This window comes from Dasypus novemcinctus, chromosome 12 (genome assembly GCF_030445035.2).
Source record: "Dasypus novemcinctus isolate mDasNov1 chromosome 12, mDasNov1.1.hap2, whole genome shotgun sequence".
NCBI lineage: Eukaryota > Metazoa > Chordata > Mammalia > Cingulata > Dasypodidae > Dasypus > Dasypus novemcinctus.
This window is the reverse complement of record NC_080684.1, coordinates 30,079,470-30,098,731: the sequence shown is the minus strand read 5'-3', so window position 1 is coordinate 30,098,731 and position 19,262 is coordinate 30,079,470.

Here is a 19,262-nt window from a genome sequence, read left to right as displayed (position 1 = left end):
CTTACTCAAAATTGAACATGTTTTTTAGTTTGTATTATAAAGAAAGTAGTAAAACACGTTCATTGTAGAACATTTCCCACATTAATAATGTTTCCTACCTTGCTTAATTATTTACATAATTTTGTTTTCTTTTTTGTTGTTCCTTAAACTTTATCCCAAAACTCTTTAAAAAATCACTTTTTAACAAATCAATTTTCTGATACATATTAATATAGTGTAAATCCATCCTTAGTGTACAAACAATGGTATATGGTATAATCACATAGCTGTGCATTCATCACTTCAATCATTTTAGAGCATTTTCATTATTCTAGTAATAATATTAATAACAATAATACAAAACAAAACTCATCACCTCTCAATGCCTCTGTGCTTTCCCTACAGTACATAGCTACTATTCTGCTTCCTTCTCTCTAGTTTATTTGTATTTATATTCTGTTAAAAGTCTTACATATGCAATATCACACGTATTTATATTTTATATAAGGTTACACTATGTTAAACAGACCCATGTTGCATTCTTTAGCTTTCCTTCTATTAATATTCATGTCCTTACACTTTCCTTTACAACCACTGTCATACCCATATAACTGCTCTGCTAGTCACAAACACCATGATTTGCACTCACCATTTCCGTTCATTTCCAAAGATTTACAAAGTTTTAACCACTTCTGCACACTTTAACCCTCAGGTTTCCATTCTCTGCCCTCATTCTATTTTCTGGAAATCTATATGCTAATTATTAATTCCACAAGTTGACATAATGATTTATCTAAAAAAGTGTTTTATTTCATTTTAGGCTCAGGAAACTCAAAGGACAGTAATGGGAAACCAAAGGAGAGTGACTGTATTTGTCCTAGCAGGTTTGACTGATGACCCACAATTGAAAGTTGTGCTATTTATCTTCCTGCTCCTCACTTATATTGCATCACTGGCAATCTAATCATCACCACACTTAACCTGCTGGATTCTCACCTTAAAACTCCCATGTACTTTTTCCTTCGGAATTTTTCCCTCTTAGAAATCTCTTTTACTACTACATGTATGCCTAAATTGCTGGTTATGCTGGCTACTGGGTCTTACTACTGTTGTGTCACTCAATTGTTTTTTGCCATCCTCCTTGGAGCCTCTGAGTTTTACCTGCTGGCAGCCATGTCCTATGACCGCTATGTTGCCATCTGTAAGCCCCTGCACTACACAACCATCATGAACAGCAAAGTCTGCACACGGCTCGTCCTTGGTTGTTGGCATGCTGGGTTCTTTACCATCTTTCCTCCACTCGCCTTGGGTCTAAACCTTGACTTCTGTGCCTCCAACATTGTTGATCATTTCTTCTGTGACACTACTCCCCTCCTACAGATCTCCTGCTCAGAAACACGACTAATTGAGATGATAGGCTTCATCTCAGCTTCAGTAACACTCGTGGTCACGTTGGTAATGGTGATAATAACCTACACTTATATTACATTGACAATTCTAAAACTCCCTTCAACTAATCAGAGGAAAAAAGCCATGTTCCACTTCTTCTTCCCACATGATTGTCATCTCCTTTTATTATGGCAGTTGCATCTTCATGTATGTTAAACCTTCAGTCAAACAAAGAATTTCTTTTTCCAAGGGAGTTGCGTTGCCCTATACCTCAGTTGCCCCACTTCTGATCCCTTTCATCTACACGCTAAGGAATCAACAGGTGAAGAAAGGCTTCATGAATGTGCTGTACAAGGTTGTCTCTTTATAAAAAAATTGAATGTATCATTTTTTTATTCAAAAAAATAAAGTGGAATATTTACATATTATCCATTAAAATTTTCTAGTAAACTTTTCAACTTTTATCACATTTATTTTATCTTAATTTTTCAAGCTTTATTTTTAAATTTTTTAAAATTAGAACCATCACTCTATTTATTTATTTTAGTTTTTTTCATATATTTAAAAAATTTTTTAAAGATACATAGATCACACAGAACATTACATTGGAAAATATAATAGATTCCCATATGCCCCGCTCCACACACCACGCACTTTTCCCACATCAACAACTTCTGTCATTACTGTGGTATATTCATTGCATTTGATGAACACATTTTGGAGCACTGCTACACAGCATGGAAATTTTACATTTAAAAGTATTTTTATTTTAGTAACATACAAACCCCCTAAGTTTTTCATTTTTAAGCATATTCACATATATAGTTCATTGCTGAATTCACAATATTGTGCTTCTCTCAATATCTTTAAACTTAATTATTAGAAGTTTTCATTACTAAAATATTAAGTTTTCTATTTTATTAGGGAATTTTTATCATTTCATTCTCTTTTCTTTTGAATGTCTCAATGAAGTGGACTTATATTTTTTAAATGTGTAATTTTGTCTATTAAGTATTCCAGTTTATCAAGACTGTAAGATATTATCTTTTCAATTGTATTTAATGCAATATATAATCCAGAGCTTATTATATTCTTGTGTGAATAATAAATAATATTTTATCTCCTACCAATCTCTTTAAAACTAATATTCCATATACCTTTTAGCATATGACCATACTAGATGTATATTCCATTAAAAAAAATTTAAAAGTTTGTTATAGAGTTTAGCCATTATTTTGCTATGTTTGAAAATATTTATTAAAAATCTATGATTTTTAAAGTATCTTATGTAGAAGCTAGATATATTTTGTTTCTATATGAAAGATTATATGAAATATATTTATAAGTACTTTCTAATGTAGTGAAACCTTGCATTCCCATTTTTAAACCAAAAAATAAATGCATGATAATTGCTGTATTAATAAAAGGAAAACAACCTTCATAAACTTGGAATATTCCTTAAGCTAACTGGAAATTTCATGACAACTTTCCAAATATTAAATATGGAAAAATAGTAACTCAATGTATTTATTCTTCTCGGAAATTTTCAAGCCTAATATAGCCATCCTAAAAGTGAAAACAAAATTGTTTCAAGTCCTTCATCCTCCTTCATGTTTGTTTTAAGCTATAGGTTACAGTCGATCTGTGTCTCTGAACTAAAAATACGTGTCAAAACCAGAATAATAATCAATGAAATATAATAGTACAAGTTTTCACATAGACACAGAGTGATTCATGAAATCTTTCATTCAGATTTTATGTGTATAAGGTCACAATGTTACAATGTTATTTTTCTTCTTTTTTTCTCTGAGCTGCGTGTCTTGAATTAAATAAAAATACTTTAGAGCAAGGATTCTTAACCTTTTTTGTTTCATGGACCCCTGTGCCAGTCAGCTGAAAACCATGGACCCCTTCTCAGAATGTAGCAATAGTTTTATGACACTCAACACTGAAATGTCTTAAAATTAAATTTTATGATTATTCATAATTAATTCAAGCTCTGTTTTAGAGGATGAGAATAGAACATAGCCATATATTTATTAGTGGTTGGGTAACATGTGCTCAGTTAAAGAAGTTTTCTGTAGAATTTGTACCATTAACTGGATCTTGAAAATATGCATGAGGAAAATAATTTCAGAGAATAAAAAATTGGTTATTTAAATGATTAATTATTTTTTCCCCAGATCTTTTAGGAAAACAATTTTTTGTGGATAACAATGCAGAAGACGTGATCCCATCCCATCAACCAACTCTAAAATTGTATAATCACATTGTATAAAACATTTAAAACATATAATATTTTGAAACAAATATATAAAAATAAAAGCAAAGATTCTGTCAGTATTCTGAGTAGGTTAGATTCTGTGGTATGACATTCAGGATGAGCTCCCTTTCAATATACTGTCCAAATTAAGCCATTAATTTATCACTGAGCTATTCTGAAATGGTTTTTATTATACATTTTAAAGTGTCTATTTTCTACAAGTTATTTATGGGAGAGGGTGTTAAGTAATTCTCAATAAGGATATATAGCACTTTTAAATGAAGACTTGCCCATCTGAAGTTATAAAGTTTCATCATATGTTCTTTATGAATCTTCCCTGGGTGTAAGACTTATGATGTTCCTTGTGTCTACTAGAAACACTAGTGCTTGAATTCTGAATTCCCAGGTAGTTCAGAGTCTTTTTAAAGCAATTTTTTATTAGAGAAGTTGTGGGTTTTCAGAACAATCATGAATAAAATACAATATTCCCTCACACCAACCCACAACCAATATCTTGCATTGGTGTGGAACATTTGCCACAATTGATGATAGCACTTTTAAAAACTAATTGTTCTATTTTTTAAAACAGTAGTTACCTTTGTTACAATTAAAGATTGTCAAAATAGTACTTTATCATCCATAGTTTACATTAGGCATATTATTCCCCATATATCACCCTATAATTAATACCTTGTATAATGCCATACATTTGTTATAATTCATGAAAGAGCATTCTAATACTTGTACTATTAGCTAAAGTCCACTGACTACAATAGGGTTCACTTTTATGTTTTATCTTTTATTCTAGCAAAGTATACAATCTACAGTTTCCCCGTTTAACTACATTCACCTATATAATTCAGTGCTCTTCTGGAAGTTCATGTAAACACACTTTAGGTTTTCTCACTCTTTAATATTTCTTTTTTTTTTTGTCTTTATTTATTTTATTTAATGTTACATTCAAAGTTCAATATTTCTTAAATGCTCCTCTGGACTAAAAAATATTTCCTTTTGTTTTTTTCAGGTGTATGTTTTCTAAGCATCTTATTTCTAATTCATTTGTATTGTCTTCCACTGTGTTTAATTTTTTGTTAAAACTGTTTATAAAATTAGAAGTTTTGTTGCAACTGTAATTCTGTAGAAAATGCTTCACATTTATGTATATTTTGCTCACCTTTTATTTAATGATAAAAAGATATTATTTGTAAGGATGTAAAAGAGCTTTTCAGCTTCCTTAAGATCAAGAAAAACTTGGATCTGTTTATATTATTATTTTTAAATTTCTCAAGCATATGGTCTTGTATTTTTTGTGCCTTGAGTTTTTGTATTGAATGATAGATATTTTTAATGTAAAATTTAATTTCTGCAAAGAGTATCTACCACTTTTTGTGCTTGGCAAAAGAATGGTGACTGAACATTTTCATCCTGTCCAAGTTTGTGCAGCAACGAGACTAGGTTGCAACCCTGACAAAGCTCCAACTATTTTGTTCATCCTACTTCTCCTGTGTTTTCAACCAATATTTTTATAACATCACCTAAGTCCCTCAGTATGACGTGTCCTGAATTCTAACATTTGTTTCCTGAGACTGTGGAGAAAGTTGTCTTTAAATTTTATCTTTAAATTATTTGAACACAATACATATTTTTTTTGTTTTCAATTTATCATGAAATTTGTGAAATATCTTCTTCTAGTCTCTTTTCTTTACTATTCCATTAGATATACTTGATTCTGTATAATCACTTATATCTGCATGATTGTATGCCTTTGTTTAAATTTTAAAAATTGTTCCAAAATTATTTTTAAATTCCAAAAATGTTTTCCTAATATTATTAAAATAATTATTCAAATTAAATTATCAATCACAATTACATGGGTAAAACACAAAACCATGTCTTCTTTATAAAAATTCATAAAATCACTATACAATTTTACATGTATTGATACATAATAAAAATCATATGAATTGCAACAATACTTTGACACTGCTTTATGACTACAAATGTTTTTGAAAATTACAGTATTTCTAAAGTTACAGATAATTTTTCCAGTAAATGTCTTTTAATCCAATTTTACTTTTTTTAAAGCCATTAAATAGGCTTTTTACTGTTTTTTACAATTTAACTTGGAGATACTTAAGAAAAATTTCCATGGAATGCAATCATGGTTTATAACTGAAAGCTTTGCATTTTAAAATATTTATCTCATGTAAAGGATATGAACCAATGTTAATTATAAATTCATCTATTATCTGTGTTCTAATAATTTCATTATATGATTTTTGTTGTTTTCTGGGGGTGACTAGGTGGTACATGTGATTGTTGAAGTTGGATAAAGCAAGATTTGATAAAATGAAACTCTGGTTTAGACATATTATAATTGTGTATTAATAACTATGTTACCATTTGGGGTTTGTGTAATTGGGAAATTTTTATAATAAATTCCTTTGCAGTTGTAAAAATAATATAAATTAAAGAACTCTGATGGGGAGGACTCTCTTTCCTTTGACCAAGACTACATTTTTTCAGAGATGACGGAAAGGAAAGAGCTCTGTTTATTAGTTCCAAACAAATCATTCATGTGCAGTTCCCTTTCCTTCTGCTGCTGCTGCTTTGTCATCCTGGAATATCTTGCCTCTTCTCTCATCTACCACCAGTCAGCATCTTAGGATCCAAATTCTCAGATACCTCCTCCATGAATTCTGCTCCATAATACTAGAATCACCTCTGATTTGTCAAACAACTTTGTTGTTTATATGTTTTTTTTTTAGTGTGTTCTGCCTTCTGAGTAATAATTTATATTTTTTATATTGGAAATGATTTTGTTTATATCCTTGGTGCAAGCAAATGATCTTACTCAGCGACCTTTAATAAAAATGTGCTTAATCACTTTGTTTTGATGATGAAAACACCTACAAGGGAATTTTTCCCTGGAGGTATCATTATATCTTTTTGTTTCAAAGAAGAAAACCATGCAATTTAGTATCTGACTTCTTGTAGAAAAAATGAATATAGATTCCCTCATTTTGACCGTATGTTCTGCAACCTACTAGCCGTGTTAGCTTGAAAATATTTGCTTTTAATTTTTATACTCACTGTCTCATATAATATATGCAAAAGTTTTAGAGTGTTTTTTATAATATAGTGCTCAATAGATAGAAATTATTATTATTATTATTATTTAGAAATACTTGTTCACTTAGCATTTGAATATCCTTATGGAGATATTTATTCATTCCACCTAAAGTCTATCTCAACATCAGTCCAACCAATCATTGTGTGTTTGATATGTACCAAATACTGTCTTTTTTTCCCACTTAGATCTTGCTGATTTAAAATGTAGTCATGTTTTTAATCTGTACTTTAGAAAATAAGTAAATTGGTATATATTAATTATTTAAATATATTTCACGTTAAACATTTCCCCTCTTACTACTTATTTTCTAAAATAATTTTAATATTTTTAATTGAACTTACTCCCCTAATAATCTAATTCTAAAAACGCCATTTTATTTCTCTTAGGTTTCCATCTTTCTTTAACTTTTCCTTCACTTTACTTGCATCTTCATAATATTTCCTAAACTTGTTTTTAAGTTTATCTGCTTTTTTTCCCTTTATCTTCTCTTTCACTTTGCTTGATCCTCTCATTTTCAAAACCTTAATAAGCAGGAAAAATATGGTATCTTGCTCTGTATATTACCTTTAATGCTTCTTCATAAAGAATATGAGTTTTAGTAGTAAGTGGTATTTGTGATGAGTGGCAACAGAGATGAGGGATGAGAATACTAAGAAGAAAAGCAAACTGAAGTGTACTGTTTTACTTTGCCACTTTTATGTTATTTTTTTACTGTATTAGGGAAGTTGTGGGTTTGCAGAACAATCATGCATGATTCTCATACTCCACCCTATTATTTACAACTTGTTGTAAATAATTGTTGTGGAGCATTTGTTATAATTGATGAAAGAACATTTTTCTAATTTTTCTATTTCCTTTAGTCCATGGATTAACTTTGTGTTCACTATATGTGTAGTGCCTTTCCATGGCCATTTACAAATTTTTAAAAATTCTGTCACCATATATACAACCTAACTTTTACATTTTAACTATGTGGATATATATTTCAGTGCTATTAAGTACATTCACAATGTATGCTACCATCATCAACATCCATTACCAAAACTCCATCAATTCACATTGGCAACCTGCACCTTTTAAGCAATAACTTCCCATTTCCTATCCATATCCCATCCCCTGATAAACTGTATTCTAGATTCTGAGTCTATGAATTTGCTTATCCTAATTTCCACCTATCAGTGAGGTCACAATATTTGTCCTTTTGTATCTGATATAGTGCACTCAACATGAGGTCTCCAAAGTTCATCCATTGTGCACAAGTATCAGAATGTCATTACATATTTTGACTGAATAATATTCAGTATATATTGCATTATGTTTATTTATTCATTAGTTGATAGATGCTTAGGTTTTTTCTATCTTTTGGCAATTGAGGCTAATGCAGGTATGAACATCTACGTGCAAATATCTGTCTGAGTCCCTGTTTAAATTCTTTTGGGTGTATGCCTATGTATTAGTCAGGTTTCTCTAGGCAAACAGAATAAACAGGAGATATCTGTCAATAGTATACAATTTTATAGGAGTCTATCACATGACCATGGGGATGCAGAAGTCCAGGTTCCGAAGGAGGCTGCAAACCAGGGCACCCATGAAAGTCCAATGAAGTCCTTGATGAGTTTCTAGGAGACATTGGCTGTTCAAAGATGAGCTGGGAAATTCTTTCTGAATGTTGAAATCAATTCCACTTTTAAGGCATTCAACTGATTGGATAAAGCATCACTCATTGTTAACAGCAATCTCCCTGATTAATGTAATCAGCTATCTATGCAGTGGTAGGCATTGTTGGCTAAAGTCCATAAATGTCCTTTTTTTACAATTAGTCCAATGCTTGCTTTACCAAACAAGTGGGCAAAATTGCCTGGCCAAGATGACACATTAGCTTAACCGTCACAATCTACTAGTGTTTTGATGGGGTCATATGGCAATTCTATTTCTGAAAAACCACCAAAATCTTCCATGGCAGTTGCACCATTTTATTATACATTACCATCAGCAATGAATGAGTGTTCCTATTTCTCTGTATCCTCTCCAACAGCTGTAATTTTCCATTTTTTAATATCAGTCACTCTAAAGGTTGTGAAATGATAAGTTGTGGTTGTGGTTTGCATTTCCCTGATGGCTAATGATGTTGAGAATTTTTCGTGTGTTTCCTGGACATTTATACACTTCTTTGGAGAGATCTCTATACAAGTCTTCTGTGCATCATTTTTATTGGGTTGCTTGTCTTTTGTTGTTAAGGTGAAGGATTTTTTTACATATTTTGGTTATTAACCCTTTATTGGATATGCGGTTTCCAAACATTTTCTCCCATTGTGTAGGTTGGTGATTTATTTTCATGATACAGTCCCATGGGCACAAAGTTATTTTATTTTTTATTAAGTCAGTTTTTCTAGTTCTTTTTCTATTGTTTCTTGTACTTTTTGAGAAAAGTCTAAGTAATCATTGCTTAACACAAGTTCCTGAAGATGCTGCCTTATATTTTCTTCTAGGAGTTGCTAGTTCTACTCTTATATTAAGATTTTTTATTTTATATTTTGATCTTTTATTTAGGTTGTTATCTTTTATAAATTGTGAGGTACAGGTCCTGATTCTTTCTTTTTCAAGTGGAGATCGAGTTTTCTCAGCACCATTTGTTGAAGATACTATTCTGTCTCAAATGAGTGGTCTTTTGTCCCTTGTCAGAAATCAGTCGGTCAGAATTTGAGAGTTGATTTCTGAATTTTAAAGTTGATTCCATTAGTCTAAATGTCTGTCCTTCTGCCAGTACCATGCTGTTATGATTACTACAGCTTTGTAATAACTTTTAAGATCAGGAAGTGTGAGTCTTACAATTTCATTATTCTTATTCAAGTTGGCCATTTAAAACTGATTCCATTTCCATTTAAAACTGATGACTGGATTTTTCATTTCTACAAGATCTGGGTAGACAAAGACCTTCACAGTAGCTAGCAGAGTAGCTAGCATAATATTAAACATCCCCCCCTGGGGAAGTTCTACTTCTTTCTCAGATAAAATATCTTAATGCTCTGGATTATATAAGCCTTGCCTAATAAAAGAAATCAGGCCAAGAAACCAAGCCCTTGATCTTAAGGTTTGCATTTATGATACTTATTCTTGTAATAATGAATTTAAGCCTAAGTAAAATTAGTGCCAAAGTATTGCTCCCTGAAAACTTCCTAGTTACTCAAATGTGGCCTTTCTCTTAGCCAGACTCTGCAAATAAGCTCAATACCTTCCCCCTGTACATGGGACATGACTCCTAGTGATGACCAGTCTGGCATCAAGGGATTATTAACATGTGTTAATTAGCAATGCATTTGGTGTTATTTAGTGACACATTTGGAGAAAGAGTTTGATTAAGAATATTAAATAAAATAGAATGTTTATGGCTAAGAGATTTCAAAGTGAGTTGGGAGGCCATTCAGGAGGTTGCACTTATGCAGATCTCAGACTTCATAAACTGCCGGAATAAACAAATCTCACTCCAAAGTGCTTCAGAGTTGTCCTAGGGATGTCCAGACACTATAGGCAAGCCACATGGCCTCATTAAATTAACAGTCCCTCACTAGATCTTACCCTGGAATATATGCAAATTTATTTCCCCAATATAACATAGATGCACCCATTTCTAAATTCCAAAATCATGATTCTCCTACTGTTTTTATATGATCCTATAATTTTCAATTTACCTGTTAAGTATAGTTCTCAGAGACTAAAAAGCTCAGATTGTTTATATGCTGATTGAGCCCCAAAACCTAGCAGCTACACTGTAAAGTTTTATACTCCAGTTCTTCAGGTCTGCCATATACCAACAACTAAAGCGATGAGGATGGACCGGACCCACCGCAAAATAAGGAGTATCTTCAAGTGCAAGCAAAACAATTGTATTCCTATGCATGCATAATATCTACCTCCATTCTCAGACTAACATTTTCCTAATCCTCTCAAGATTAAGGAATGGAAAAAAATGTGGTGGGGCGCCCCTCTGAACAAAGCAGCTTTAATGTTATGGTAGTTGTAACATTGATACAAATAATATGTTTTTAAACTTAAAAAAATTGTATTTCTGTATACTAGAAATGAATATCTGGGCCACAAATTTTAAAATGAATGCCATTTACAATTACTCGACAACATGAAATACTGAGGTGTAAATCTAACAGAACATGTGCAGGGCTTGCATCCTAAAAATTACAAAACAATGATGAAGGAAATCAAAGATCTAATTAAACACAGAAGCATATTATATTCATGAATTGGAGAATCTACATAGTAAAGATGGCTATTCTCCTTGATTGATAGTCAAATATATCACTAATCTGATCAAAATTGAAGCTTGAGTTTTTTTTTAGCTGGAGACAATATTATTTTCAATTTATATGGAAAGATAAAAAAACTAAAATATTTAAATCCATTTTGAAAAATATTAAAGTTCAAGGAAAAAGACATACATACACAAAAACATATCCTTCAGAAACAGTGACAGAACAAGATGACTTGAGTCACATATTGTCACACTGTGAGTGTAAGGTTTAGATTTTTGATAGATTCTTGAACCTTAATTCTATTCATGCATTTTCCCTGTTCTTAATAATGTTCTTTACATCCTTGGCCACTTTGGTATGAGCACATGAACTTATTATTTCCTTTTGATTTGGCTAAAATACTCTATTTAACTGGCCTTTTTAATACTATCTAATTGGACTTACTTTTCTTTGCGTGCCACGCAACTTCCTTTAGCAATTCTTTGTTCTAGGTCAATTGGCTTCCTAGGTAATTGGATCCAGCCCTAAGACAAATAGCAAATAGTCACTATAGTTGTACATAAGAAGGAGTTCCTGTCTGCACTGTTCCTGTTTGGAATCTATTTGTGAGATTTGGTATTTGTAAATGAACTTCACATGTATAGGACTTGGAAAGAACTGGGAAACTTGTAAATTTGGGGGCTGTAAGTTTTTACAGAATCTACAAAAAAGGCATATTATGTAGGATCAGCCTAAATTCCCTTTCATTTAGTGCTACCTGGTACACTCTATACTAAAGAGTTCATTGACTGATGCTTGACATCTTCTGAGAAATGTCACAAAACACTAAAATACCATTTACCAATCCAATGTGGTCTCTTAGGCAAAGATGGATCAATGGACCAATAGGATACAGTGATATTGGATTTACAAATAGATATTGGATCTATCATTTTGATAAAATAATTCCTTTTTCAAATTTTCTTTGACATAACCCATTTTTGTCCTTCATGATCTACTTTTATGAAAAAAAAATTAGATAATTTTATTTAATAAGGGAAAACCTGGAATTTGAGTTCAAAATCATTTTGCTATGGCAATGGGAGTGGATAGGAATAGTAAGAAAGACAGAAGGAGGGAAAATGAGAAAGGAAGAAAAGAAGGTAGGAAGAATGAAGAAATGGAGGAAAAAAGGGCATAAGGGAGGGAAGGAAGGAGGGAAGGAAGGAGAAAGAAATAAATGAACCAATGGAGTAATTGTTGGAATGAAAAAGAGGGCTGTATTCCAAAATTTATAAGATCTATCAAGACTTGGTAGTCAGAAGGTCACTTTCCTAAACCCTATGTCTTAGACCTCTGTGATATCACTATACAATAATGTCTTAGGGTTATTTTCTATATAATACAACACTTCGAAGTATTTTTTTCATAATTTTTGTGAAGACACCATTGAAAGTATGACAATTGTGGCTTCATAGTTTTAAAATCACTTGTGCATATATTTGATTATAAATTTCTTTTAGACTATTGCAAAACATAATGAATGGTATTGTTAGGTCATTTACCATGCTCAGTTTTAGTTTTCTCATTTTAAAACATTAATTATCTATTAATATTTCATAAGGACTTTAGAGATATCAAATAAGTGAGTTTATGAAAATGCATAGTTAAAAGCAAATCACAGTAAAGATTTTTAAAATGAATTAAATACCAGAAAATATTTTTGATGAACTATCATGAATTCAATAAACTTATTATGTAATTTATTTTTAATTTTTTCGTGGCAGCTTTATATTACAGTTCATTCAAAATAAACTTCACTTTTTTGGTACTTTCATATGAATTGTAATGTAATGTAACATTAAGAGGATTCTGTATTTTATACTATTTTACAGTTTCACAATTTTTTCATGTGTAATAAGTTTCATATTTCTTAGTATGCTGCAACATACCTATGTTCCTTAATAAACCTTACAAGTGAATGAAATAAACTCAGTGTGGTGTTTATTGCATACATATGACCTTTTTACTGGACAACTTCTGATGTCATATTGAGCAATGATGAGAAAGAAAATATTCTAACTGTATTACACAAAGGTACATATATTTTTTTCAAATCATTGATCAAAGCAATGAGTTTAACACCTTTGTATTCTACTGTATAATTGTCATATCATGAGACAGATACCTAGTGATGCCAAAGCAACAGAAGGAGAACCCCGTGGGTTCTGCAAAGTGAGCATCAGAGGAAGGGGAAGAAGGGTCTGCTCATAGCTGCTCAATCTAAGCATGACCTTTATAACACCTTGATTTGCTTCTTTTTAGTCTCAAAACTTTAAGCCAATAAATTTCCATTGCTTAAGCAAACTGTATTGTGGTATTTATTGAGGAGCCTAGGAAACTAACCCACTGGCCATTATCTGAAAAAAAATTTGCTGCCCCCTGATATGTGATGAGTTTTAAGCCACAACAATCTTTATAGTTAATATATTCAAGTTATCTTTTCTTAGGTAAGTTGGAGCTTCTCTTTGACGGCTGTGTCCTTCCCTTTAATTTTAGATTGCTTCCATGCTTTTTGGTAAAATGATAACTTCTAGGCCCATCTTGAAAATTCCCTTCCTTATATCTGAAATCAGCCATTTCTTCCAGATGTTCTAGGTTCTTTTTATGGTGACAGAATTCAGACATGGTAATTTAAGCATTAGTGCAATTATGACTTGGTTATAACTTATTTTAGACTTTCATGAAGAGAGAATCACAGAATAATGAATTACTGAAAAGAAATTATGAGGTGATTAAACTAAGATTACAGAGCTGTTACAAAATTTATTTGATATTATTGATTTTATATTCTGCTGCATATCTTGATGCTTAAAATGAACTTAGTTATTTATTTGTATTCTTCTGCTATAAATGATCATTTCAAAATAGCCATGCTGACATTTATTGCTAAAATTAAATGTATCGGTTGCCTTTTTAATATCTTTTGAAGATTATTTTGCTTTTACATTGTATTCCTATAGGAGTTAAGGTCAAAAATCTTTGTTTTATAAATTAATATTACTCTGGCCAGAATGATAATGGAATATGATAAGGCATACATTACTGAATTTCAGAATGGATTAAGAAGACATCACTACAGAGTCCATTTATCAAAATAAAAGTAAAGACACACTATGAACAACTTTATACCAAAAACTTTGACAATTTAAATGAAATGTATGAAATCCTTAAAAGAAACACAATAACATTGGCCATGCCAGAAGATATATGCAAACCAAATAGCCCTATTTCTGCTAAAGTAATTAATTTGTTGTTAAAAACCTCCCCACAGTTAGGCTTGATCTAGAGGAAATCAATCGTGAAGACAACCAAAATTTTTGTTAAAAGTTAACACCAGTAGGGAAAAAGATATGACTTAACTGATTGGGCTCCCGTGTACCATACGGGAGGCCCTGGGTTCACTTCTCAGGGCCTCCTTGTGAAGGCAGGCTGGCCCATGCCCATGGAGAGCTGATGGCCTGCACCTGCAGAGAACTGAAGGCCTGTGCTCCATGAAAGCTGACACAGCAAGATGACACAACAAAGGGAGCCCCAGTCCCCCTCGAACCCGCAAAGCCCCTCCCAAAGGCAACCCCTTGTCCCCATTTTATCTCTTCTTTGTGCTCATACTTACCGCCAACTCATCATAGATTCCACCCCTGCAGACATCAGCTCACATCCTTCCTCCATCCCCGGATTTCCTGTAAGCCTATCTTCCAGTCTCTAGCTCTCTGAGGCAGCTTGCTTATTTCATATCATTGAGGTCATGTAGTATTTGTCCTTCAATGCCTGGGTTGCTTCACTCAACATAAGGTTCTCAAGACTCATCCATGTTATCACGTGTGTTTGTAGTGTATTTGTTCTTAAAAAAAAGCCGAGTAGTATTCCATTGTATGTATATACCACATTTTATTGATCCACTCATCTGTTGATGGGCATTTGGGTTGATTCCAACTTTTGGCGATAGTGAACAATGCTGCTATGAACATTGGTGTACATATATTGGTTTGAGTACTTGTTTTCAGTTCTGCTGGGTATATACCGAGCAGTGGTATTGCTGGGTCATATGGCAAATCTATAGTTAGTTTTTTGAGAAACTGCCAAACTGTCCTCCAGAATGGTTGGCTCCTTCTACATTCCCACCAGCAGTGAATGAGTGTTCCCATTTCTTCACATCCTCTCCAGCATTTGCATTCTTCTGTTTTTTTCATAGCTGCCAATCTTATGGGAGTAAGATGCTATCTGATTGTCGTTTTTATTTGCATTTCCCTGATAGCTAGAGATTTGGAGCATTTTTTCATGTGCTTTTTAGCCATTTGTATGTCTTCTTTGGAGAAGTGTCTGTTTAAATCTTTTTCCCATTTTTTAAATGGGTTGTTTATCTTTTTATTTTCAAGATATAGGAGTTCTTTATATATGAAAGTTATAAGTCTCTTATCGGATATAAGGTTGCCAAATATTTTCTCCCATTGTGAAGGTTCCCTTTCTACTTCCTTGCACTACTTCGAGGTGCAGAAGGCTTTAATTTTGAGAAATTCCCACTTATCTATTTGTTCTTTTGCTGCTCGTGCTTTTGGTGTGATGTTCATGAGGCCTTTTCCTATTACAAGGTCTTGTAGATGTTTCCCTACACTGCTTTCCAAGGTCTTTATGGTCTTGGCTCTTATATTTAGGTCTATGGTCCATCTTGAGTTGATCTTTGTATAAGGTGTGAGATGGTACTCCTCTTTCATTCTTCTACATATGGATATCCAGTTCTCCAGGCAACATTTGTTGAATAGGCCATTCTCTCCCAGTTGAGAGGGTTTGGTGGCTTTATCGAATATTATATGGCTATATCTATAAGGTTCTATATCAGAACTTTTAATTCGATTCCATTGGTCTGTGTGTCTCTCCTTATGCCAATACCATGCTATTTTCACCACCGTAGCTTTGTAGTAATATTTGAAGTCAGGTAGTGTGATTTCTCCAATTTTGTTTTTCTTTTTCAATATGTCTTTGGCTATTCGGGGCCTCTTTCCTTTCCAAATAAATTTCATAGTTAGTTTTTCTAGATCCTTGAAGAAGGCTGTGTTGACTTTTATTGGGATTGCATTGAATGTGTAGATCAGTTTGGTAGGATAGACATCTTAATAATATTTAGTCTTCCTATCATGAACAGGGAATATTCTTCCATTTATTTGGACTTCTTTGATTTCCTTGAACAGTCTTGTATAGTTTTGGTGTATAAGCTTTTTACATCTTTAGTTAAATTTATTCCTAGGTATTTGATATTTTTATTGACTATTGTAAATGGTATTTTTTTCTTGATTTCCTCCTGATCTTGCTCATTATTGATGTACAGAAATGCTACTGATTTTTGCGCATTGATCTTATAACCTGCAACTTTACTAAACTCATTTATGAGTTCTAGAAGCTTTGTTGTAGTTCTCTTAGGGTTTTCTATGTATAGGATCATGTCATCTACAAATAATGAAATTTTGACTTCTTCCTTTCCAATTTGAATGCCTTTTATATCTGGTTCTTGCCTCAGTGCTCAAACAAGTACTTCTAAGACAATGTTAAATAGAAGGGGAGACAGTGGGCATCCTTGTCTTGTTCCTGATTTTAGAGGGAAGGATTTTAGGATTTCTCCATTGTAAACAATGTTGGCTGTAGGTTTTTCATATATACTCTTTATCATGTTCAAAAAATTTCCTTGTATTCTGATCTTTTGGAGTGTTTTTTTCAAGAAAGGGTGCTGTATTTTGTCAAATGCTTTTTCTGCATCTATAGATATAATCATGTGATTTTTTTCCTTCAAACAGTTTATGTGGTATATTACATTGATTGATTTTCTTATGTTGAACCATCCTTGCACACCTGGAATGAATCCCACTTGGTCGTGGTGTATAATTCATTTAATGTGCTGTTGAATACAATTAGCAAGTATTTTGTTAAGTATTTTTGTGGCTAGGTTCATTAGAGAAATTGGTCTGTAATTTTCCTTTCTTGTGGTGTCTTTGTTTGGCTTTGGTACTAGGGTAATGTTGGATTCATAGAAGGAGTTAGGCAATGTTCCTTCTGTTTTGATTTTTTGGAAGAGTTTCAGCAGGATTGGTGTTAGTTCTTTCTGGAATGTTTTGTAGAATTCACCTGTGAAACTGTCTGGCCCTGGGCTCTTCTTAGTTGGGAGGTTTTTAATGACTGATTCTATCTCTTTACTTGTGATTGGTTTGTTGAGATCATCAATTTCTTCTTTCATCAATATAGGCTGCTTATGTGTTTCTAGGAATTTGTCCATCCTCTGAATTGTCATTTTTGTTGGAATATAGTTTTTAAAAGTATCCTCTTATGATAGTCTTTATTTCTGTGGGGTCAGTGGTGATATCTCCTTTCTTATTTCTTATTTTGTGTATTTGCAACTTCTCACTTTTTTTCTTTGTTAGTCTCACTAAAGGTTTGCCAATTTTATTTATCTTCTCAAAGAACCAGCTCTTGGTTTTGTTTATCTTTCCAAGTGCTTTCTTATTTTCTATTTCATCTAGTTCTGCTCTTATATTTGGTATTTCCTTCCTTCTTCTTCTTATTGGATTACTTTGTTGTTTTTTTTCTAATTCCACCAAATGTGCAGTTAGTTCTTCAACTTTTGCTCTTCTTTTTTGATGTATGAATTTATGGCTATAAATTTCCCTCTCAGTACTGCTTTTGCTGCATCCCATAAATTTTGGTATGTTGTGTTATCATTATCATTTGTTTCAAGGTAGTCATTGATTTCTTTTGAGATTTCCTCTTTGACCCACTGTTTTTCTAAGAGTGTGCTGTTTAATTTCCATATCTTGGTGTGAAATCTGGGCCTCTGGCCCTTGCAGATTTCCAGCTTCACTCCACTGTGGTCAGAGATATTATTTTGTATGATTTCAATCTTTCTAAATTCATTAAGCCTTTCTTTGTGGCCTGGCCTATAGTCTATATTGGAGAATGATCCATGTGCACTTGAGAACAATGTATATCCTGCTGTGTTTGGGTGTAATGATTTATATATGTCTGTTAGATCCAGCTCCTCTTATATACTGTTCAAATGTTTTGTTTCCTTAGTGATTCTCTTTTGAGATGTTCTGTCCAGAGTTGATAGTGGTGTATTAAAATCCCCCACTATAATTGTAGATGCATCTATTCTTTCACTTAGTTTTTCTAGCATTTGCCTCACATATTTAGAGACACCCTTGTTAGGATCATAAATATTTATACTTATTCGATCTTCTTGACAGATTGTCCCTTTCACTAATATGTAGTATCCTTTGTCTCTCATAATTGTTTCGCATTTAAAGTCTATTTTGTCTGATATTAATATAGCTACTCCTGCCTTTTTTTGGTTATTGTTTGCTTGTATGATTGTTTTCCAACCATTCCCTTTCAGCCTCCATGAGTCTCTGGGTCTAAGATGTGTCTCTTGTAGACAGCATATAGATGAGTCATATTTCCTTATCCAATGTCCCAGTCTGAATCTTTTGATAGGTGAGTTTAATCCATTGAAATTCAGTGTTATTACTTTCAAGGAATTATTTATGTTAGCCATATTCTGATTGGACTTGTGTTTGTCATATTTTTTTTCCCTTCTCTTTTTGTCTTTTTTGTTGCTCTTACACTCTCCTCCAATTCCACCTCTCCTGTTTTTTTTCCTTTCTTCATGCAGAACTCCCTTTAGAATTTCTTGAAGGGGAGATTTTTTGTTGGCATACTCTTTCAGTTTCTGTTTATCTGTGAATATTTTGAACTCTCCATCATTTTTGAATGCTAGTTTAGCTGGATAGAGTTTTCTTGGTTGGAAATTTTTTTCCTTTAGTACCTTGACTATATCATACCACTGCCTTCTTGCCTCCATGGTTTCAGATGAGAAATCAGTACTTAATCTTATGGAGCTTCCCTTGTATGTGATGGTTTTCTTTTCTCTTGCTGCCTTTAGAATTTTCTCTTTGTCTTGGGTGTTAGAAAATTTGACAAGTATATGTCTTGGGGTGGGCCTGTTGGCATTTATGATGACTGGGGTGCACTGTGCTTCTTGGATATGTACATCTGTCTCTTTCAGTAGATTTGGGAAGTTTTCAGCCATTATTTCCTGCAACACTCCTTCTGATCCCTTTCCCTTCTCTTCTCTTTCTGGGATGCCCATAATACGTATCTTTGAGTGTTTTGCATTGTCGTTCAGGTCCCTAAGTCCTAGCTGGAATTT